The following is a 23990-nucleotide window of genomic DNA, read 5'->3' on the forward strand; positions in this document are numbered from 1 at the left end:
GGCTTGGGAGTAAGTGAAAACAGGTAATACCACAAAGGGTAGCAGGTGTCTTATGGATCCTGGCTGTGGACTGACTTAGTGCTGTTGGAAAGTATTGGAGGGAGAGTTTAGCATTAACAAAATCCACCCTGGTTTTCTGGTAGAGGCACACAGGATTTTTTTCTGCTTAATGCATCCTTTCTCTTTCCCCTTCTCTAGCTGTGTTTCTACCTCATTAGCAACTTACAATATATTTAACATTTTTAAACTTTCTTTTGTGTCCTTGCCATGGCATGTGCCCTTTTAAGCAAGTCACTGTGAGCTTTGTAGGCAGTGTTGCTTGTTCCCCACACAATTGCTCTGCTGCAGTGAGGTTTGTGAAACTGAATGTTTGCTGCTGCTGTTCTCTTTCCCCAAATATTTATCATAAGATATATCAAGTCTGTAATGAGATATTCAAATTTAAGAGGTGGAATGAGTAATGGAACATGTGAAACATGGAGCTCTTTCATCTATGAAAGAAATCTGGATATTTTGTGTTTCTAACGTTTTTCCTTGGTATGCTTGAGTTATCTATAATTTATAATCAACCCTTCCAACATTTTTAATGAGAAAAATACCCCTAATATATAGAAATAGCTTCAATATAGTGTATCTTACCCTAGTAATAAAAACATTTAACAATATTTTAATCTAGTATTATGGAATACTCTCGGATATTTTTTTAAATGAACATAAAGGCTGAATGCTGGAAGATGCTCTGTGAAAACAAATTGTATTATTAATCAAACCAAAACACAGAATTCCTCACATAGTGATTTTAAAATGCCCAAGACAGTCTTTAATTGAAATGTTACAGAAAATAACGGAATGAGAAACTGTGTACTTGGTGTTTAATTAACTTTACAATGTATGTTCAGAAGCTTGTTAGATGGATCAAAATGTAACTATAGGATATAAGAGTGTGTTGGCAACATAAGCCCATTTATGTGTTGTCCAATAATAAATTTCAACTTAGATTAATAAGCACCTTCTTAATTAAACAGTCTTCCTTTGTTGCATGCTGAAATGGCTGATACCAAGTGCCATTTCCATTCATTGTCTCCCATTAACTTCAGTACTTGCTCTTCCTTATGAGCATTATCTGTCACACAAAGGAACCAGGTTTTAACAATGGTTTTTCTCTCAGCACCTGTCATGTAGTTGATTTTTTTTTTTTTTTTGCATTCTCTTATCTAAATCCAGGCTGTACTTTGGCCAAATGGTTTTTCTCTCAGCACCTGTCATGAAGTTGATTTTTTTTTTTTTGCATTCTCTTATCTAAATCCAGGCTGTACTTTGGCCTTCTGTGGTTGTGAAAAGGGTGCAGATTTAAAGAACTCCCTGGAGGTAAGCACCAGAATGGCCTTGTCCACTTTGTGATTTTTCTCTGTGTCCTTTTCAAAAAAGCTAAAGGAGAATATCCAGTTTTGTCAAAGGGTCCAGCTTGTGGTCTTGCAGTAGTGATGGATAGTGGATGACTGGAGAGGAATATAAGGACAGGAAAAACCTATGATGATGCATTCCTGTTATGTTCTGCCTGAATCACATTGCTGTGACTTTGTTCAAGCTGTGGATCTCCACGACTACTGAAGCTACTTCCATAAGTGGTCAGTGCTTGGGCTTTCAGGGCTTTTGCCCCTGTGCCCTCTGTCCTCTTGGGTTAGCAGATGTGCACTCCCCTTCTACCATCACAGCAGCTCCAACTCTGTAGAGGCCCAGCTCTGCCCTGACATTGCTGTTTTAGTTTTGTCCTCACCACTTCAGCACTGGCTGGTGAAGCCCCTGGCTATGTCTAGCGTGGTGGGGCCACAGACTAAGTCAAAAGGAATTAGTTTCTTTACACCTGACAAAAGGCTCTTCACTCTTTTTTAACTTTATAGCAAGTTGTGTGGGATGGATTGTAGCACAGGGCTGGCACCCCTCTTGTTATCAAAGTAATATAGCATGCCTTGGGTTAGAAGGGACCTCAAAGTTCATCTCGTTCCAAACCCCCTGCCATGGGCAGGGACACCTTCCACTGGACCAGGTTTTCAAAGCCCCATCCAACCTGCCATTGAACACTTGTAGGGATGAGGGTCTACAACTTCTCTGAGTAAGCTGTTCCAGTGCCTCACCACCTTCATTGTAAAGAATTTCTTCCTCAACTCCTATCTAAACTCGCCCTGTTTCAGTTTAAAGCCACTGTCCTAGCACTGCATGCTCTTGTAAGCAGCTCCTCTCCAGGTGTCTTGTGGGTCCCCTCAGGTACTGAAAGGCTATGACAAGGTCACCTCAGAGCATGTGCTGGGCTTCAGAACAGGACAAGGGACAATAGTTTTAAACAAAGTAGCATTGATTTGGAATAGATGTAAGGAAGAAGTCTTTAAAATGAGGGTGATAAACCACTGGCATGGGTTGCTCAGAGAGGTGGTAGATGCTATTCCTGGAAACATCAAAGGTCAGGTTGTGCAGGGCTCTGAGCACTCTGATCTACTTGAAAAAGTCCCTGCATCTTACTTCAGATGGATTGGATTATATAGTCTATAAAGGCCCTTTTCAACTCAAACTGTTCTATGATGCACCCCAAAAAAGCAAGGGAGAATGCTGAGCAATAATCTGGCTCCTGTTCAAGTACTATTTGATATCTGAGGCAAATGTTTAGCAAGGCTCCTCTCTAAAAGAAAGGGTATCTTACCTACACTCACCTACAGAATTCAGGTCAGGGCTGTCCCGGAATCCCTGCTATGGGCCATGGGCTGCCATGGGAGATGACAGGATACCTGTGGGGTTTGCTGGACTAGGGGAAGGGAGGTGTCCTCAGGACGCAGGGTAGTGTCTTACCTACACTCACTTACAGAATTCAGGTCAGGGCTGTCCCAGAATCCCTGCTATGGGCCGTGGGGGATGACAGGATGCCTGTGGGGTTTGCTGGGCTAGGGGAAGGGAGGTGTCCTCAGGACGCAGGGTAGGTCAGCACCTGGGGTGGGATGATAACAGTGAGGGCAAGCAAAGATCTTCCTCTTGCTGAGATCTCAGCGACCTGACCCAGGTGCATAGCAGTGTTATCTTGCAATATCCAGAGCTGTCTCTGCTTTGTATAGTCCTTAAGCCCTTTTTGCTTTTAATGGGCAGGGTCCTGTTTCTGTTGGTACAAGGGTACCCCTCTGCTTTGTATCTTCTACTTGTCATTAAGCCCTGCTTTTAATGGGCAGGGTCCTGTTTCTGTTGGTACAAGGGTACCAAGTGAGCTGAGTGTGGCCTCTAGTGGTCTGTTAATATCAGATACTGAGAGTCAGGACTTTCTGGACTGGTGATCTGCTGCTTTCTGGGTGCTTTGTGTTAATTAGGGTCTCCCAATCTGTGAAAGAAAAGAAAATAACCACCAGACAGGTGGAATAAAGAGGTTGCTTGCTATCATGCACCTGCTCAGGTGACGTCAAGCTGCACTGAGGGCATCAGTACTGCATTAAAAGAGCTGCCACTATGAGATGTGCTAACTTCTTAAACTGGTACCACAACTGGATCTCACTGCCAAAGCATTGGTTCTTTTAAATACAGTAGAAGCGTTCAGTAACCTAAAGGCGCCACAACTGGATCTCACTGCCAAAACATTGGTTCTTTTAAATATACAGTAGAAGCGTTCAGTAACCTAAAGGCTCTAATAGATGAGAACGTTTAGACAAGGATAAAGTAAATATTAAACTACAGTAGCTGTAATTTATTAATGTTTACTTCTCTAATTTGCCAAACTCTGTTGTAGGGTCTTTAGCTCTCTGAAGTTTTTTAGCAGCAGACATCTGGTCTGGGTGTCAGAGGATGCAGTTTCAAAATCTCCAGCCCATCTCACTTGGTCTATAGCACTTTCTACTGTCCTCCACAAGAGAACTACAGAAGCCAAACTGCTCACTCTGAGTGTATTAGGAATGAAAGGAAGCCCTAACTCAACAAGATGCATTCCCTGAAGGACAGATTTAAATGATAAGCAATAACCATGCTACCAATCAGCTTATTTGTTTGTCTGCTATCTTTCATTTTAATCCCAAGCAGTATAAGTATCTAGCAGATAAGGCAAATCAAGTGGCATTTCTGTTTTGCTTTTAGTTTCTTTTAGTGCTAGGGGAATATGTTTCCCACCTTTCATAGCATCCTACAACAGATGTGTTCACACCTGTGCTTGCCCACAACTTTGATATCTTGACATTGAAGAAAGTTATTCCTAGTGCTTGTTAAGTACAAAACATTCTTTGCAGTAAGAAACTTTCACAATTCTGTACTTCTGATCTGTGGTGCTGACTCACAAACATGAGAAAACTGTAAAATTGTGCTGGTGAAATTGTCCTTGGACATCCATCATGCCCCTGACTCAGATGTTATTTCCCTCTGAGGTATCTGGCCTGGCTTCAGCTGTGACTCAAGTGTTTATGGCACTGAACAGCACAAATAACAGCCTGGCCTACTGAAGAAAGCTGAAACTGGCACTGATTGTATATGAATATGCTGCAGCTAGGCAGCTACTTTGTGAGAAGCTGAGTCATGCCTGCAGCTGGCCCAGAAAAGTCTGAGGTAATTGGGAATCAGGCATGCTGCAACTCACGCTTCTCCTTTCTCCAACCACAGCCCTGTGACATTTCAGTCCCTCAGAAGCTAGGGAGAGCTTCCTCACCCTGCAAGAGATGGAAACCTGGAAAACAAAAAAGAGCTTAATTCCCCTTCTATCTGCTGCAACTTAATCTGTTTGCAGTGGTCTCTGTCCTGTGATTTGTGCTGAGAAACTCATGCCTGCTAGAGCACTGTCAGCATCATGAGGGTACATTTGAGTTTTCAGAAGTGTGTAACAGAGAACTCATAACAGTGTTTCTAAAAACTGGATTGAGTATCAAGGCTTTCTAATGGTGTACATTGACTTTTTTTCTTCATATAAAAAAGGTTTGATTTTTTTTCAATCACTTTTTTGTACTTGTCTAATAGGGACATGGATGCTCTCACTAGTGAGGTTAGGCATCCTTGGAAAAAGGTGATGTGAGGATGCTCTGAAAAAGTATACCTTTTGCCCTTTTTGTTTTTTCTTCCTGTTGAGGACACGGTAAAGGCTTCAACAGCTGCTTTGTCTTTAGACAGAATCTGCCTCATCTCTGCGTTTTAAACCAAGAATAAGAACTTTTTGGGGTTTGTCTGAAAAATACAGTAGAAACCATCTTAAAGTGTTAACATCTGCAGACTGTTTTTTTTTTCTTTGTAATGAGACTGGGAAGTGGTGATGTCTCAGATAACCCTGAAACGATATGGCTGGCAAAAGCTGGCTTGGGTGAAATTGCTAAACTGCATTTTAGCCATAAAAATCTTCCCTAACTGATTCCTACAGAGCTTAGGAGGTTGACCGTGAAGAATCATGTTTTCTTCATCTGTGTAAACAGCATTTGGAATAAAAAAAGTATTCAAATGGCTGACTAAAAAGTGTCAGTAACTGGCAAACTGGAAAAACTGCCTCCCTGTCTAGCCTTCCTGATGGAGCTGCTTTTCCTGGTGAATAGGCTCTGCTGTCACCACCTTCTGTGAGCAAATCCACGCTCAGAAGAGGCAGGGTGTTTTATCCTGCATGTGTAGGATAATGCTGATCAGTCTGGGGCTGGGAAAAGGATCTGTGTAAGGAAAAGGACAGGGAAATAGGATACAAGGCAGGAAAGTAGACCTTTGTTTGAGCAGTGTTTTCTAACCTATCTGTTCCTCACAGGCATAAATTTAATATGGGACTTATTTTATAGCAAGAAACTATAGTACCTTTGAAGTCCTTTAACTGAAGAAAGTTTTGTTACATTTGCCTTTTCTCTGCTTGCTCAGATCTTGGTTATTCTCATCCAGTATTCTAATTTCTATATGAATGGATGCTTCAGGGAAAGGCAAAGAAATAAAATGAACACCTTAAAATGTAGTACAAGTGTATAAAGTGTGGAGGGCTATGCGTGAGAAATGCTTCTTTGTCTGCAAGGGTGATCTGCCTGTGCAGTGAAGCATGAAATTTGGTTATCATCTTGTTCCAAACTTTATTGTAGGTTGTGGAGCTGAAAGCATTATTAATGTAAATAAAATGATTCAGCCTTTCCTAGGTAACATAGTACTCTTTAATTTTCAGAGGCAGAGAGTCTTGCAGATTGGTTCTGTGCATCCAAGCTGGCAATTGTTTTTTGCCCCACAGCTTGCTTTCACAGTAGCTGTGGGATAAAGGACCCCCAGAAGGTCTTTGTGTTCTGACCCAGTGCAAGTGAAACTGAATGCTTTTAAAGACAATGGGGTTTTTTTCTGTTTTTGTTTTGTTGTTGTTTTTGTTGTGTGCTGATCTCTTTAAAAACAGAATCCCCTGCGTGTCTGGTCCGAAGCATCCCTTTTATTGTGGCGCATCAGAAACACATGGTGTGACTGTCAGAATATTTGGCAAATGCCTCAAGTCCAGGCTAGTCTGCTCCCTGGGCTGGCTCTGCAGAGTGTCAGGGGGAAGGAGCAGGATCAGAGCTGCAGCCGAGCCTGCAGATGGCAGCAGAAGAGCACCGAAGGCAGAGCCCTGTCCCCTCGGCGCAGCAGCATCCCCAGCTCTGCCTCAAATGGAAAACTTCAGGCATTCTCCACCGAATCCTTCTGCGAGGTTGAAGAGTGAGGGCAGTGAATTCAGATATTCAAACCGTGTGCGAAGGTGTTGGAGTTCAATGCTTTGCTGACAAAAAATAACACTTTGGAAGAAAGTGAACTGTAAAGAGACAAAAATCCTTAAACACAAAGTGCATACTAATAATGTATTATAAGGTGATGTCCTCTCAGTGTGTCCTGTTATTGCCCTCAGTAAATACTGACAAAGGAAGGTGTTGTTTCCCATAATGGAGTTCTTAACTGTGGTTATGATGAATGCTCTTGTTCCCAGACTGAGCTCAGGGATGCCTTTGGCAAAGCAAAGAGGGTACCAATACAGACTGGGAGACACCCAACTCCAGAGTAGCTCTAACTTCATACTTAACAATTTCTCCCTTGAGACATGAGATCAGAAATCTGCCCTCAGACAGAAAAAGAAGTAACACAATGAATGGGTTATTTGACTGTTGTGTAGCAGGGGCTGTTGCTGCTGCAGCTAAATGTGAATTGCAAAAGCTGTAGGACTCTCAATATACCTTGTCCTCATTGCTGTTCTCCCATATGTATTACAAGGTGGGAGGCAGGCTTCAGCTCTGAATTTCCATCGCTTCCAGGATGAAGCTTATTCTGGGAAATCTTCAGCCAGCTGCTGAAGCTAGCTATGAGCCTCTTTTGCATGGTTAGCTTATGTGCCAGGATCCAGCTCTGGGTGTCTGTTATGATTATTTATTATTGTGGGTGAATGTAATCATTCTAGCAGGCTGAAGAGGCCATTTACTGTATATAATAATGGCTGATTTTATTTGTTGGTATGTTTTACTGTTATTAAAAACCCTCCCAGCAATGGATCTAGTGTTCTGGTATCAATCAAAATAAGACTGCTATGTGAAAAGGTTATTGCCCATGCAACACAGCTCTTCTTCAGCAGTATTTTTATTATGTATTTTTATACACATGCAGGTGGTAGTACATAACCTCTGGAAAATGTGCAATTAAACAGTATGCGCACTCTTTTCAGAAATCATGCCAATATGCCAATTTTTTCTGGAGTCATGTTTCTGGTAGTGGTTTCTCACAATCACCATAATAATTGAAAAAAAGGGCAGTGTTCTATATAATGGGGTTTATCTGGCATATTGAGCAGTAGTACACAGCTCAGTGAACCCGTGTGTAGCCAAATAACTCTAAGGTGTGGATGTAGTACTTGCTGCCTTGAAAATCAGCTAAAAATGGAGTTTGCTTTTAGCATAAGGGTAAGTCAGCAGGATGGGTGCTTTGTTTCGTGTTTATCACCTGCCCTGTTGACCTCTAAAGCACCAGACAGGCAGCTGAAAGGGTATATTCTCCCCCCTCCATATATTTGCTTTAAATAACAAAAAGTTTTATCTGGCTCCTGATATTTTACAGCACTGTCAAGTCAAAATAGTCAAGTACTTCTAGCCAAAAAAAATTATGGTGAGTTTCAGTACTGCCATTGTGTTGCTGGTTTCCTGATCCAAATTGGTTTGATATTTAAGGCTGTCACAGTATCAGTGTGTAGGAGCAAACAGAGTGGGTCCCAATACAAAAGTTCACCTGTGGTATGAGAAATGTAGAGTTTAAACATGTAGGTTTGGCTTGGATAGAGAGTGAAAAAAACTGTCTCAGAATAGTACCTGTTGCATAAAAGATGTCAGCAGATGTCACCTGAAGTCTTTGATGGTTGATCTTGATCTGTGTTGCTTAAAATACTTATGATTTTGAGAGAATGACATCTGCAGTGGTGACAGCACTTCTTGGCACAAGAAATATCTGGATTTGAATTTTAGTTTGATAAAGGATTCCAAAATTTTTTGCTTAGGGTAGCAGATCAGCAGAAAGGACAGAAGGCAGGTCCCACTGTACATTAGCTGGAAGTTAGACACTTCTCTTGGAAGCTGGTCTAGTCATAAGGATCCATACATCCAGAGATGCTTGGCTGTGTTTTGTGTTCAGTTTAGCTGTTCTAAGCACTGGGTCACCCTAGGCTATGCAAGTGAAATCACACTGAAACCATTGCTTTGTCACAAAAAGTCTTAAGATTTCAATTCTTTGAGCTCAACTTTTTGTCTCTGTAAAAGTGGCCATCAGCTGGGGAGGAGAGGGGAGTGGCTGACTTGCCGTGGATTGAGTGATTGACCTTTGCAAGATTGTTTTTGGAAAAATTTCTGAAGTAATACTCCCATCTTTGTTCCTTTCATTTTAGATCATGGCCTTGAAATATGCTCCCTGAATGCTGTCAGAAGCTTAGCTAGTTTTCATGTTGAAGCTCACGGAAAGTGGGCTCTGCCCATGTGGTCAATTATGATTATTCATTGTTGTGGGTGAATGTAATCATTGTAGCACTGAGAGCTGTGTTCCTGTGTTGCTCATGTGCTGCAGTACCTTGACTTGAGCTACTTCTAATCCAAAATCTGTTTTCCACGTTAGCTTGGCTTGAGACAACAAGCTGATATGGCACCTTGCAGAGATGTCAGCCTGTGTTGCTTATGTGCTGCAGTACCTTGACTTGAGCCACTTCTAATCTGTTTTCCATGTTAGCTTGGCTTGAGACAACAAGCTGATATGGCACCTTGCAGAGATGTCAGTGTGCCACAGTATATAGCAATGATGATATCTGTCCCTGTAGCCTGGCTTACAATGCAAGAACTCTGTCTTAGGTGGGATTCTGTTTGTGAGGTGTGTCTGTAAATTCAGGCACTGTTGACTGGAAAAAAAAAATACTGGCAATTGCTAGCAAAGTACAGATTGCTAGCAGAGGTTGGCACTGAGGCAAGGAGCATTGGAATTACTGTCAAAAAAGTTTTTAAAACAATAGGACCTCCCAGAGTATTCACTATTTCCAGAAGATCTCAGGGTGAGTCCTTTGTTCTACTTCTCCCTGCACAGCATCTTTGTACAGGACCACTGTAGGTTACTAAAGGTGGAGAAGGACCTTGAGATTGCATGGGCCATCTTGTGAAGACAGAACGAACTCTCTGAGCCAGACAAGTGTGTTTTAGATGAAGACAGCTATACAACAGGTGCAGAGATGAATGGAAATGAAATTCATAGTATTTACAGTGGTTTGCCTTCAAAATGGGAGAACTAAGTAAGCCTGGAAAGTGTGTTCTGGAGCCTATATTGCTGGGAAGTTACAGAAGATGATTATTGAGTGTACTGGTGCTGGATGTTAAATTTCCTGGGCTCAAAAGAACTGCAGGTAGCTTGGAAATGACAAATAACTTGAGAAACCAAGAAAATTGTGCGTAATAGAGAGAAATAGCATAGAATAGAAGGGAAGAAGAAAAATATAGCTCAGCAGAACAAGTATGAGATACTTTGCTTAAGCTGGAACAATGAATTTCACAGAAGCAGGATGGGGGAGTAACTTAGTGGATATAACTCAGGGAGGGGAGTAAATCTGGTCTCCCCTACAAAAGAAGAGGTAGGGAATGGTAATTTATCACAAGTAGCATATGCATCAGTAGTGTTATGACACCAAAGAAAGAGGCAAATATATTACTAAAGTGTATAGCATACAGGATTACAGTCAATCAGATGTGCTGAGCAGACATACTGCTTCACACTGCTGTCCTGGCACTGCTGGTGTTCTGTGAGCTATTCTGTATGGAGTGTTCAGGAAAGATGTGATCTCCTGGGGACGCCCCAGCAGAGAGCACCATCAGAGAGCTCTGGCAAGCTTTGTGACAGGTTGGAGCAAGCTGATGATGTTTGGCTCAGAACATGGCATTCCTCTTCAAAGTGTTGTAGAGGAGGGCAATGATGTGTTCCCTGTCTCTGTGGTGGGTACAATGACACCTGATGGACCTGAATTGCTGCCTTTAGCTTAGGCAAAGCGTTAGGGGAAATCTGTGGTGATTAAAACGTAAAGGATGGGAAGAGGGACTTAGAAGGACTCAGCAAGTCGAGGTATTCAAGAACAGAGTAAGCATCTGTCAAGAGTGACACCAGAAACACACGATCTCCCCGTTATTTGGGCTACCTTTGTAATTTTTTTTATTTGAGCGCTGCCTCCATTTTTCATAATTTTAAAAAACTTGTTGGATATTTCCCCCCCATTTGGAAACACACCTCCACCCTGTGCAACCCATCCCTTTCCCACACAGCCGCCTCCCGCTGCTCGCCGCCCTTTCTCAGCCGCCGAGCTTGCTAGCGCCGCTCTCGGGGCCCTCCCCGCTGCCGTGGGACCCCGCGGGGCCCGGCTGTGCTTCCTTGCCCCTGCCCGCCCTGCCGAGCCCCCGGCGGGCTGCGGGGGCCGGGCCCGGCCGGGAGCCGCTCCCGGGAGCCGGGCGGGCGCCAGGGGCCGCTGCCGGGCCGGGAACGCGGGCCCGGAGAGGCGGCGGGGCCTGGCGTGAGGGTCACGGGCAGGAAAGCCGAGCTGCTGCCCGACGGGGGAGCGCTGGAAGGGGTTTCCTGGGGCAGGGATGTGGTGGGCTCTGTGTTGACAGGCGTGTTCAATCAGTAAGAGAAGGCTTGCTGATTCCTGTCAGTTATTCACTTTCCAAACCTTAGAAAGCAGGAGCATGATCCCCTGGTTGTCCTTCAATCCCCTGGTCGTCCTTCACAGCCCTACTATTTTTTTTTTTCTCTTTTCTTGAAGATCCCAAGTTCATTACGAATGCTAGTCCCGTTTTTCCAATTAGCTGTCCAGGCCTCTGAGTGTTACATAGCTGTCGCGCCCCTTTTCACACCTTCATGTTTTAGACTTTTTCTGTCCCCTTAGAACGAAATTTGAAGCGTCCCTTAGGTGACTTTTGAGAACTTGGTCATTGACAGAGTAAACTTGCCCTGTACTGGCCACCTCTGCTGTGAATTCTTAATACTGAGCACTTGAATAGCTTAGCATGTGGCAATCTCAAATGCAATGTGATACGGTTAACACCTATTGCTCAATATTATGAGAAGATGCAATTTTGTATGAGCCCCTTCAAGTCCTATCACCTTCTAAGCAGCTGGGAGCAAATCCTCAAGATTTATGCTGTTTTGCTTTGTTAGGTGGTTATTCTTAGGAAGAATGTTTGGGATGTACTCCAGGTCTCTGAGAGCAGGATTTTGCATGGTTGAAAGACCTTTTGGTTTTACTGCAAACTGGTCCCACACTGCAAAGATATCCGCAAACTGTGTCATCCCTCTTGTTCCCTGCAAATGAAAGGAAGCATTTTGCTATTAATTCACTTTCAACTCCACTTAATATGAATAATAACGATCTCATTAAGGGCTGACAAACCTGTCTATTTTAGAAACTTTATTTTAACATGGGATGATTTGAATTTCCATAGATAAATTAGGTGTTAGCCTTGAGTAAGTACAAATTTGTAGATAATTAAATTCAGGATTAGTGAGAGAAGAGGTGAAAAATGGGGGTCAGATGCAAACCATCATGAGTCAGAAACCGTCAGTTTTGCTCTTGCATTTTTGTACTGTTCAAAAAAAAAGTTTTTGATTCACTGGTTAGAACAAGTTTCTAATAGTTTGGTGAACTGAACTACTCATTTCTAAGCAGTGTCTTGTCTCAGCGACAGTGATAAATTCTCTCACTTAACTAAAATTTGCAGACTAAAAGGTTTAAATATATACTGAGCTTTATGGAAATGCTCCACAGACACCTAAAATAGGTGCAATTCAATTTAGTTTAGGAAATGTGTATATATATATGTATATAAATAAATAAATAAATATTTATTATTTTTTTAAATAGGGGGATATATTTCTTGAAATTAATTTGGGATTTCCTTATGGAGGGTGCTTTAAGAATTAACGTCTGTTTCTTGTGCTCATTGCCTATCTTATTTTTTGGCAGCCATTTTGTATGGGTGATAAAATGGGGATTCAGCTTAAAGTGCTTTGAAATGGAACTGTTATTCTTGGAGTCAAGTAAAGTGCTTGAGGTAACATGCAAAATTCAGGCAGCTTCATTGTTCAAGGAATGAGATAATCATTTATGAGAAGTGCAGGATTTAGAAGTTGTTTCACCCTCTAGCAGATTGCAGTGGTCCCCATCTTGAGAACTTTTTGTGTCATAGTTAAGGGTAAATGCTGGAAAATGTAAGTTTGCACACTTCCAATTTGAGCAATGAAGAGCTTTATTTCTCACTGCTGGTGGAGCACCATTCATGCAAGTCTATACCTTATTAATGCATCATTATAATGCTACTGTCAACCTATAGGTATTAAAATTGTTAAGAGATCTAATCCTTCTTTGGATTTATTTTTGTTACATAAAAACGTATGTGACTTGTAAGTGTTTCAGTGGGAGTTACTTAGTGCCATGCAGAAGAGAAGTCTGGTGTAGGGGCCTCTCCTGCAGTTTAATCTAGGGGGTTTGGAGGAGACATCAGAGCCTAGAAAAACTGTGTTGTGCTTTGAGTAATGGAACTTTTAAGCATTGCTGAAATTGAGGAGTTCAATTTAGTTTAGGAAATGTGTATATATATATGTATATAAATAAATAAATATATATTTATTTATTATTTTTTTAAATAGGGGGACCTATTTCTTGAAATTAATTTGGGATTTCCTTATGGAGGGTGCTTTAAGAATTAACGTCTGTTTCTTGTGCTCATTGCCTATCTTATTTTTTGGCAGCCATTTTGTATGGGTGATAAAATGGGGATTCAGCTTAAAGTGCTTTGAAATGGAACTGTTATTCTTGGAGTCAAGTAAAGTGCTTGAGGTAACATGCAAAATTCAGGCAGCTTCATTGTTCAAGGAATGAGATAATCATTTATGAGAAGTGCAGGATTTAGAAGTTGTTTCACCCTCTAGCAGATTGCAGTGGTCCCCATCTTGAGAACTTTTTGTGTCATAGTTAAGGGTAAATGCTGGAAAATGTAAGTTTGCACACTTCCAATTTGAGCAATGAAGAGCTTTATTTCTCACTGCTGGTGGAGCACCATTCATGCAAGTCTATACCTTATTAATGCATCATTATAATGCTACTGTCAACCTATAGGTATTAAAATTGTTAAGAGATCTAATCCTTCTTATGGATTTATTTTTGTTACATAAAAACGTATGTGACTTGTAAGTGTTTCAGTGGGAGTTACTTAGTGCCATGCAGAAGAGAAGTCTGGTGTAGGGGCCTCTCCTGCAGTTTAATCTAGGGGGTTTGGAGGAGACATCAGAGCCTAGAAAAACTGTGTTGTGCTTTGAGTAATGGAACTTTTAAGCATTGCTGAAATTGAGCCTAATGTATCACTCCACTGCTGGAGCAACAATAACACAACCTGGAAGTAGCCTTTTAGCAGAGGAAGTAATGATAAAAGTAAAGCCAGGTCACAAAATTTCTCAGAAGATACAATAGGGAGAGGGGTCTGGTGATAAGCAACTTGGTTGTGTTCTCTGGGTAGAAGTGAGGAATGCTTTCATTCCTTGGGGAGCACTATGGACTAACACAGGCTTCAGCCTTTAGAGTTACCTGAGGTACATGGCTTTGGGACCTTGACTCTACACTAACTTTATATTCGTTGAATTCTCTGTAATTACAGAGTCCACACACCATTTCTGGTAACAAGAGATCAGTGAATTGAAGAGCCATCTTCAATTTTCATATTTACTGTTTCCCTTAGTATTAGGTATCCCCAAAGTGCAGAAAGGGGTTTGTTGTATGGGTCAGGCACCATGACAAACATGGTCTTGTTCCTCTGAAGACCTCAGGCATACAGCTGGAATTTGGCTGTTTGCTGAGGTTTCTTTGGTTATTTTTAGAAAGAAGACATCCATCTTCTGAGATACTGAGACTTCATTCTGTATCTTGAAGGGAGTAGGGGGCACATAAGTTTCCAACAGAGGGTTCATGAACCCCTACAGGAGTGAAAAAATGTAACTGCTATCTTCCTTTGTTTCTGATATCCACAATTTTTATGGCAAAAAGCTCATTTCTGTTCTGTTGGAAGAGCTGAACCTTTGCTTTAGTCCTCACTTAAAAAAGCCCTAACCAATGAACCAACCAAAAAAGCCAACCAAGCTGCTGCACCCCCCTTATTCCCCCCCACCCAGTCTCTCCAATAAATAAAACCCTAAAAACTGAAATGCATTTTGCCACTGTGGTAACTTGCAGGTTGAAGATCATTGGAGTAGAGGGGGGAAAACCCCCATCACCTGCACAGTTTCTAGCAATTTATTTATTTTCTTGTAGGAGAAAGTGAAAAGTTTCCCACAAGATGTAGGGGTGGTAAGGAAAAATCAGTGCTCCACTACATATTTCCTAGAGGTATCAGTGACCTGGTTCCTCCTGCAATATTTCAAGATTTTAGGTGGGAATCTTCCCCTACTATCCTTCAGTTCCCAGTCCATCAGTGTAATGTCTACCGTAGCTTCCAAGTTTCTGCCCTTCATCATTACCTGGCTGTTTAAAAGGTGTGAACTGTGGAGAGTTACTGGGTGGCAGTTGTGTGGATGAGAGCTGAATTCTACTCCTTCTCCAAAAATCAGGAGCAGAAGCTGGTGAGTAGTAGTTAGCATGTACTGAGGGACCTGAACCTTGTCAGAGGCTCTTGAGAGAGGCACCTGGCCAGGGCAGAGTAACACAAGTAGTTGAAGGTGGGCAGGTGCCATTATCATAGTGCTGTGTTTGAGGATAACTTGTCCCATGTCTTGCCCCCCTGAGGATGAGAGAGCTGCAGGGGTGGCAGGAAAGAGTCTAAGAACTGCTCTTATGGGAATGGCGATTCAAAGAGGAAATGCTTTTTAGAATGCACACCAATTCCCTCGGCTTCCTGCTGATGCTTTGTAGATGTAGTCTGCAGAAGCAGGGTTACTTCTGGATTAGCTGTGCCCTTGTGGTGACTTCCATATTTACAAATTTGGTGGAAAATACAGCTGAGGATGAGAGAGCTGCAGGGGTAGCAGGAAAGAGTGGGAAGGCTTCTCTTATGGGAATGATGATTCAAAGAGGAAATGCTTTTTAGAATGCACATCTCTGCTTCCTGCTGATGCTTTGTAGATGTATTCTGCAGAAGCAGGGTTACTTCTGGATTAGCTGTGCTTTTGTGCCCTTACACCAATTCCCTCGGCTTCCTGCTGATGCTTTGTAGATGTAGTCTGCAGAAGCAGGGTTACTTCTGGATTAGCTGTGCCCTTGTGGTGACTTCCATATTTACAAATTTGGTGGAAAATACCTAATTATGAATAGTCATTTTATGTCATTAGAATTACTGGATTTTGTGCCCTTGTGATGACTTCCATATTTACAAATTTGGTGGATAGTCATTTTATGTCATTAGAATTACTGGAATTATATGTGGAGATTGACCTTTTAAGATGTAGTGGAAACGAAGCCAGGGTACAAAACCAGTAAATTAGGACACTTACTTTTCATCACTTGTCTGGAGTTTCCATTGTGCTGTTTACAGCAGTGTAAGAAAATGAGAGTTAGAAACTAAATATATTTCTCTGTGATGGTACAGTTTGCAATAATTTAAGCACAGCCAAAATTTCCTTCAAATAAAGGAGAGGTTGAGGCTTATGAATTTACTTATTTTAAAATTGCTCCTGCGGTTGCAGTAAGTGCTTGGAAAGCAAGATGAGAACATTATTAGAAACTTGTCCCTTGGGGCACATCTTTTATAAGATTACCACTGGGAAAGAGCTGGTTGGGAGGGAAGCATTTAAACTGAAACAGCAAGGTCAAGAAATATTTTTCTAAGTAATACAGTACTGAATGTCCAACCTGGTGCCTCTTCACTGTCACAAAGAAATCTTTTGCTAGGCAGAGTGCCATTTATTTCCAAAGTGCCCTGTCACCTCCCTGACTTGTACACTGGCAGGATTTTTCCTCTCTAATTTTTCTTAAGGCATTAGGCATAAGAGTCTCCAGCTGAACCTATTCAAACTGGGTGTTCTGGTGAACCAGGATGTACTTTTTGGCTTTTCAGCATTCTCTCCTTGGCCATTTATTGTCACATGGAGACCTTTCTTCATCTCACTGAGAGTCCATACAAAACAGATTTTCTCTGTTTTCAGCAGCACTCCAGCTGTGAACGTCTCTAATAGGCTGTAGCATTGAAGAGGAAAGCAGGAAGAGTAGGCTGTGGGGAGGAAAGGAGGTGGTGAGACCTGTCCTTTGGCTTATATGATTCTTTTTTAACTGGGTTTGGTCTTGTAACTTTTTCTGACTTTTGATGTTTTATTAAATCTGCAGAAAAGGTGACTGGGATTCCACTGAGCTGCTGCAATTTCCTGCCTGTGGATATAAGGATTGGGATCTGTCTTGCTCCAAGTGGTTTTTGTTCTGCATCTAAGGAAAATCTTCTGTGGGATATGTGCTGGCTTGCAATGGACAATGTGATCCTCATTCATCTTTGTTTTTCAGTAAAGCAGTGCTTTCTGAGATGAAAACCTTTCCTGACAGCATGTTTTAAATATCTTTCTACCTATTATCCTATTTTCTTTCATGAGGGTTGAAAAATATTTTTTAAGACATTTTTGGATTACTTTGCTCATTTAGTTTACTGAACCTCTGACCCCAGTCTGGGTGCTGTACAGAACTAGGCATGCTCTCATCAGGTTCTTTCAGATCTTGTGTATCTGTGAGGGTTTTTTTTTTTGCCTTTTCCTTGGAATTTCCTTATACTGAGGTGGTAAAACAGAGCAGCGCCTCAGAAATGTCAAAACAGATGTAGAGTATCTGGGATAGCTCTGGGTTTTTTCCTCCCTTTCCTCAGTGAAAATGTTTTTCTGTTTTAATTATGAGCCCTGGATGTGCATCTTGAGATTTGCAGCATCTGGAGCATGCTGCAATGATTTCTGCTCTGTGAGAGGCATGCAAATAAGCGGCAGCTTAAACTTGCTCCCCGTTCCTACTGGTATCTGTGTCACTTCTGCATGCAGGCTGTCTTCTCAGCCCATACAAATATCTGCCTCCTTGTGTCAGTGTAAGAGACATATTTTCAGGCTCCCTTAGATTTCGAGGCAGAAGGATGGATTCTCTTAGGGGAAAACCTTACATGGCTTCAGTGGTTAACTTGAATTAAATGGGTATTTTCTAATTGGATAAACTCAAGTGAGTCATGCAGCTACATAAAATAGGGGAGGGAAGATTGGCACTGAAATGGTTTGTTTATTGCTAAAGCCCATGGATAATATTCTTCATAGTACAGTTTTCACTCCCACTTCCCCATCCTGTCCATCACTTCATATATTGCCGAGGATAGCTCTAAATGGAACAGCTGTGCCATCTGCCTCCAAGATTATTTCAGTCCTCACTGTTTTGGGATACATTTCCTAAAGTGTATTGCACATGCAAACATTTAATTGAACAAATGGGAAGCCTCTCCAGTTAAGAAAGCTTTGCAAATGACAAGTAGTGTCCAATTTCCATTCTAATGGTTACACTGGGGCTTTAAAATATGTGTGAATTCATCTAGCAGGGGCTGGTGGTATATTGGAGGCAGATGGCTTGGTTCTGCAAAGAAGAAATGTAAGTGGCTTTTACTATAAATCTTATTATTTTTTTTGGCAAAGGGTTGACACAATAAAGATGTGACTATTACTGAGAGTGCTCTTTAATAATCATACTACCTTATGTTTTCCCTCAAGAATATGGTTAACTGACTAGAAAAATCTATTCTGAATTTTTATGTTTAACTATAACAAACAGTTTAGGAACACCCTTTTCTTCCTCTAGGAACAAGATGGAAAAGTGGGCAGGTGATTAAATGTAAGGCAAACACCAGACCTTGCAGAAACACTGCAACCTCTGGAAAGGTGTTGGACCTTGTGAGAACTGCAGCCCAACCATGCTCAATGTCCTTACCTATCCAAGGACCTTAAGACCAAGCTTAGACCTCACCTTCCCTGTAGATTCTCAGATTTTAAGGCAGTTAGGAAGTGGGCAATCATAAATATTTGAAATGTTTCTCTTAAAGCTGTGCTGATGAGCTTTAGGCTTAAATGTCTGATACATCTTAATGCTCACGAAAGCTCAGCCGAGGATTTCTCAGTCATTTGGCTGAGTGGGCAGAGACAAGAGTTGCTGAATGCAATGGAGATGAACATACCTGTGGCATGAGTAATGGGGGAAGATCTTCAGAATTTTGATAGTGCTTGTCTGAATTTGCATTCAATGAATGCCTGGAACGAGGATGTCTGATGTAGGTTCGCTGTTGTCTGTGGCTTTAAGATACTTATGATACCTTAATGGAATAAAACATGAACAAGTATAAATTTGTCAGTAAACTTAAGTGCACAGTAAGAACAGATCTTGTTAGCAGGAGCAGTAAGGGTGAGCACCCCAGGTTTGCATAACTGAGAATGTCTGTGTGTTTGCCAAGAATTTGGTCAAAGCTGCATGGTCATCACACCTTTCTTCTCAAGGTTTACTGAGCTACACTTATTCCCTGACATTTTCCCTCCAAAATAAATTCTTATAATTTTGTTTCATGCTAGCTCAGGATTTGGATGTATGTGTGTATTTTTCTGGATTCTGGTGTTAGGATTGGAAAGATGTTACTTGGACAGTTTTCGGAGCTCTCTTTGGAAAGTTGTGAACAGCAACTGAGCTCTGGAGTTCATTTAAAGTTTATCATAAAAAATAAAGTTAAATGGGAAGAGAGAACTAAATATGCTACCTACCCTGGGGACCAGCACTTGACATTAAATACAAAGAAGACTGGAATTAAATCCTAAAAGTTGCAGTACCTATTGAAAAACCCACAACTACACACAACCTCCAAATAACAATTATCCAGTATAAAATCTGGGCTTATGTGTTTGAATTTGTATAAGTTAATGAATACTTGCATATATCCTAAATACCAAAATATACTTGTCAGGTCTTCTTTTATAAGAACAGACTGGATTATTGAGTCTTCAAGAGGCATTTTTTCATTGAGACAGGTTTTACTAGAAAAGAAGACAGACACAATGAAACCTTGATAGACTCCTTAACTGGGGTAGTTTTGGCAGACACCAAGCTAGTGTTCATAAGCCTTCTCAGTGGTTCTAATTCTAGCTGTAATAAGCAGGTATTGACTTTGTTGTAATCAGCATCAAGATTCATTGACTGGAGAGGTAAACAGTGGTGAGAGCAAAGCCAGGGTCAATACAATCCTCAAGGGATGGTTAATCTCTGTGGGCTGAAAAGGAAGTCAGTATTGATAGTATTACATGATTCCAGTGTAAAAAAATTCTTTTATATGCATGCACAAAGGAAAAGAGGAAGGATAATCCAGAAATGTAGTGTAGCTATTTCAATGGACCCTGTGTGTAGCATTCAGGTCATAAAAGTTGATTCTTTTACTAATCATATTCTAAATGTAATTTTTTCTTGTGTTGCAGTCTGAATTTGGATCAAAAGCAAACGAAGGCTCTGAGACAGGGTGACGATAAGATGACACTGCCCAAGTGTTTTTTCTACTGGGTGGGCATAACCCTGACAAGTGCTAAATATTGTCCTCTTTATGTACCTGACTGTTGGTGTTGCTGTCTTTGCTTACTGCCAAATAACTAGGGTGCTTGCTGGTTCTCAGGCTCGAGAGCCACAGTTGTTACAGCAAGGCAGGATCTGCCTTAAAGCTGGCTGGTGAACTGGTCTGTGCAGACCACATCTTCTGGTCAACCTTCCTAAACAATTACCTGACTTTTAACTGAGCCATGGTTTTGAACAGTGCATGGCTTTTTGTGTCCTCCTGCTCCCTGCTTGTCCCTCCCACGGCTTCTGTTCAGTTCTTCTTCTCTGGTCCATCTCTGTCTCAGCTTGGGTAGAAATCTTACAAACTAGCTTACTTGATGACGATTCCATAGTTTTGAATGCCATTTGAAAGCAATGGTGAGCTTTTGGAGATCTTATTTTGGACAGGCTCTTGCAATTCATGATTTGTACAGTACAGCAGTAATATGGCACAAAAGAACCATGTGGTCACAGGGATGCCAAATAACTGCTTACGAATGTCTGCAAAATGTGAAGTCTTGCCTTTGTCCTAGGGAGGTCAGTGGTCTGAAGAGTGCTTCTGGGCTTCAGAAACAAAAGCAAATCCATTTTGAGAGCCCCCTGTAGCATTTACCCTGCTGCCTGTGTCTGAAATGGGATTGGCCTTCTGATGAAGCACCCTGCCAGCCCTGCTGCTGTGGTTCATGAGTCACTTTTCTTGATGTGCTTTCTGAGGGAATACTGCCAGCTCCTAGACAGCTAGGTAAAGATGGCCTTTCAGTAGAAAACAAAATTGGCTGTTCCTGATTTGTGATTTGTTATTCCTCTTGTATGGGTATAGCAGCTTAAAGTTTCACTCATTCACTTGGGGAGTAGAAATAAAGATGTGTGACTTGGGAACCTGCTCAAACACATTGGATAATAGGCAGGGAACAGTAAAAGTGAACAAGCTCGCAGGCAAACCCTTAAGATGAATTTCCTTCATATAAATGATGCAGTGAGTAATTTGCACACAGCAAAGATATTTGTAAAGGATGGATTTGGTTTTGAATGACTCAACAAAGTAAACATAGATTTGGAAACACTGGCCCACTTACTCAAAAAAAGTAAGTGGACTGACTCTTCTCTCTTAGGATAGTCTGCAAGTTTCAAAATTCACATGTTTTTAGAAATATATCAAACTCCTCTTTTTGCACTTAGTAACATCTACTTATCTACCCATCAGTCTACAAACACATGCACTTTTTTCATTAAAAAAAGTTAATTCAATTCTTAAATAGAAAATAACTCTTAAATAGGAATATAACTTGTGATGTAGATAGAAATGCTTTACATATGCTGTATTCAGATATATGTACATACAACAAAAATATTGAGGTAATTCTATAAAATACATTTTTAAAAGTATGTGTCAATAATAAAAAAGGAAATACTATCTTTTCCACCGTTATTTGTCCCGGCTGTTCATCTTCAAACAGACTTTCTGTAGGTATAACATCCTAGTAGGACATGTTTTGAAAAGTGAAATTAGCTTCAAGTGTGGCTCTTATTTGGTATTATTTCAGGTTTATCATGGTACAGGATGGAATTAGATCAATAAAACTAGTTTAATATGGTGGCAATGTGGTTCTAGCTATTGTAAACTTTGCCAGCTCCTGCTGTCCTTTTATTCCCACCCCATTGTAGTGGTCTCCAGCTACCTGTTTTTCTTTAAGAGAGAACTTCTATCTAGAAAAACTTGCTTTGTTGGCTCTTTAAACGTTAAAGCAATATTTTTGTGCCATACACTGAAAATTCCACAAAATGTGAGCCAGACTACTGAGAGGTGGTTTTCCTTGATTTTCTACAAGTTAATTTCCTTCGCTGAATGTTCCTCTCTGGACTTCAAGGTAGTTTTCCAGCATGGGCGATTATCTTCAATCCAGCCTTCTTATCAGAAGTTGGGTAGAGCTCAGAAAGACAAACTGTTTTGTCTTTTCAGTGCTGTCCCAACCCAGAGATTTTCCTAAAATGAAATGTTGCATCCTATATTGAGAAGCTCAAAGAGAGAGGGCACTACTATTTGTCTAGATGTATGATAGAAACAACTGTAGCGAGATAAAAACCATGAAATAATTGAACATTTACATCCAAAATTAATAGAGCTGACAAACAGGAGCTGCATAATTGTGACTAACTTTATTAAACCTAAGGTTTCCAACAGTTTTGTTGAAAAGAGAAAAAGAAGGAATGATACTTCTGCAAAATATTGAGGCTTTTGCTGTTGTGGTAGTGTTTTTTTTTTTTTGGTTTTTTTTTTTTTTTTTAATTTAGAGGCTGAGGCTTTTGGTGTTGTGGTGGTGGTTTTTTTTTTTTTTTTCAATTAAGAGAGGGTGTTGCTTGTTTTCATGTAGCTCTTTGAAGTAGTTTCCTGACATTCTGTAGTCATGGGATTATATCCCAAAATGAAGAAAAAAACCCAAAAAAACCTGACACATTGTGTCTACTATCATGTTAGGGTTTCTGTTGTCTGACATCTCTATTTAATAGTAATAATGATAACCTCTGTTACAATTTCTACAGAAATTGGGCAATTCCTCTTTCCTGAGCTAGAATTAATTTTGTTTTAGGCAAGGAAAAATTGAGCATAATAGTGATCATTTATAGAGAATTCCAACATTTAGGAGTAGGTATTTTACTGACAAGAAGATATTTAAAATAATTTGATAGAAAATACTTAAAAAGCCTTATGTAAAAAAGCCTTATGTAAAACTTCGTAGGCAGGAAACTGTAGCCCTTGTGCTCATTGCTATGTTTGCATATTGTGCGTGCTATAAATTGTGAAATATGTGTCCTCTTAATCTGTCATGCGAATATTGATTTGTCAAAAATTGATTGGCAGCCCATCACAGATTCATGCATCTACTTTTTACCACAGAATGGTAGCACAGTTTTGTTTGAAAGATTCTTGCACGATCCAAGTTTCTTTTTTTCTCTAATACAAATGAGACTGAGATATGTAAAACCTGGTAAAAGGGAAAAAGTGCTTTTTCTAAAAGCCCAATATTTCAATGCAAAGTGTTCATTTGTCCCAGGAGCTACTTGCTGGAGATTTTGTTGCTGTTAGAACTGAATGGATGTTCCATTTCTAGGCTCACAGCAATGGACCTAAAGAATGTTGCACCATCATGACTGTGTAAGTCACACATGTGGCACTGGACTAAAAAATTCATGTGCTGAGCTCAATGTTAAACAGCTTCTACCCTGTGAATTCCTCACATTTGCTTTTAAAGTACATACTATCCATTTTATGTAAAGAGCAGATGTGCATTTCCAACATATGGTGCAATCAGAAAAGTCCAGAGGACAGTAGAGTACACATTACCCATATTTTATTAGGGTTTGGAGCATATTGATAGCACATAGAGCAACTCTCTCAACTTTTATGTGTGGAATGTCCCATCTCTTTTCTTGCAAATTACAGTTAGAAGTTGGTAACAGTTTCACATTACTTCCACTTGGCAGAGACTTTGTTCTTTCCAGGTTTCACCTACTTGTGTTCTTCAGGATAGAAATTCAGTAGCTATAGATATCTCCCTGCCTGTCTCTTCCCTTGTTTTAACTTTTGAAACAATGTAAGAATTTTTTTTTTCCTGTGTGAAAGCCAGATATAGTTTTATTCCGTTAAGTTCTCTTGGACTTCCCTCACTTCTGAGTTTCCTTCAGGCACTGAGGGCAGCCTAAGGGTATTGTAGGTCTTGTAAGAGCCCTGTTGTCTGAATTCAGCTTTGTTGTACTTTGGTGGCAGCAGTCAGCACCAAAGTGGGTAAGATGTATTGCCCACATTGCAGGCTGTGTTTATAGTGTGTTAAATCTAATTCGGGATCCTTTAGTCATGAAAACCTCCTGTTCTGCCTGCGGGCTAAAATGTTATCCAAGTATTTTTTTTTTTTTTAGTTTATCCACATCAGAGACTGATCAGACTTCTGCCCTTGCTAGCTTG

The 23990-nt window shown here is 40.8% G+C and overlaps 1 protein-coding gene across 5 annotated transcripts in view; it reads left to right on the forward strand.

Moving 5' to 3' along the window:
- The window catches only part of ZPLD1 (zona pellucida like domain containing 1), a 100809-nt gene that overhangs the window by 17929 nt on the left and 58890 nt on the right, over positions 1-23990 (forward strand). For 2 of the 5 annotated variants that reach the window (XM_039732770.1, XM_039732769.1), the window contains exon 2: positions 1310-1368. The exons of the other annotated variants lie outside the window; for them this stretch is intronic. The gene's annotated coding sequence lies outside the window, so the exon portion shown is untranslated. The remainder of the gene's footprint in view (positions 1-1309; positions 1369-23990) is intronic. 5 annotated transcript variants of the gene reach the window in all.

This window comes from Passer montanus, unplaced genomic scaffold, assembly GCF_014805655.1.
Source record: "Passer montanus isolate IOZ18808 unplaced genomic scaffold, ASM1480565v1 scaffold80, whole genome shotgun sequence".
In the NCBI taxonomy this organism is placed as follows: Eukaryota; Metazoa; Chordata; class Aves; order Passeriformes; family Passeridae; genus Passer; species Passer montanus.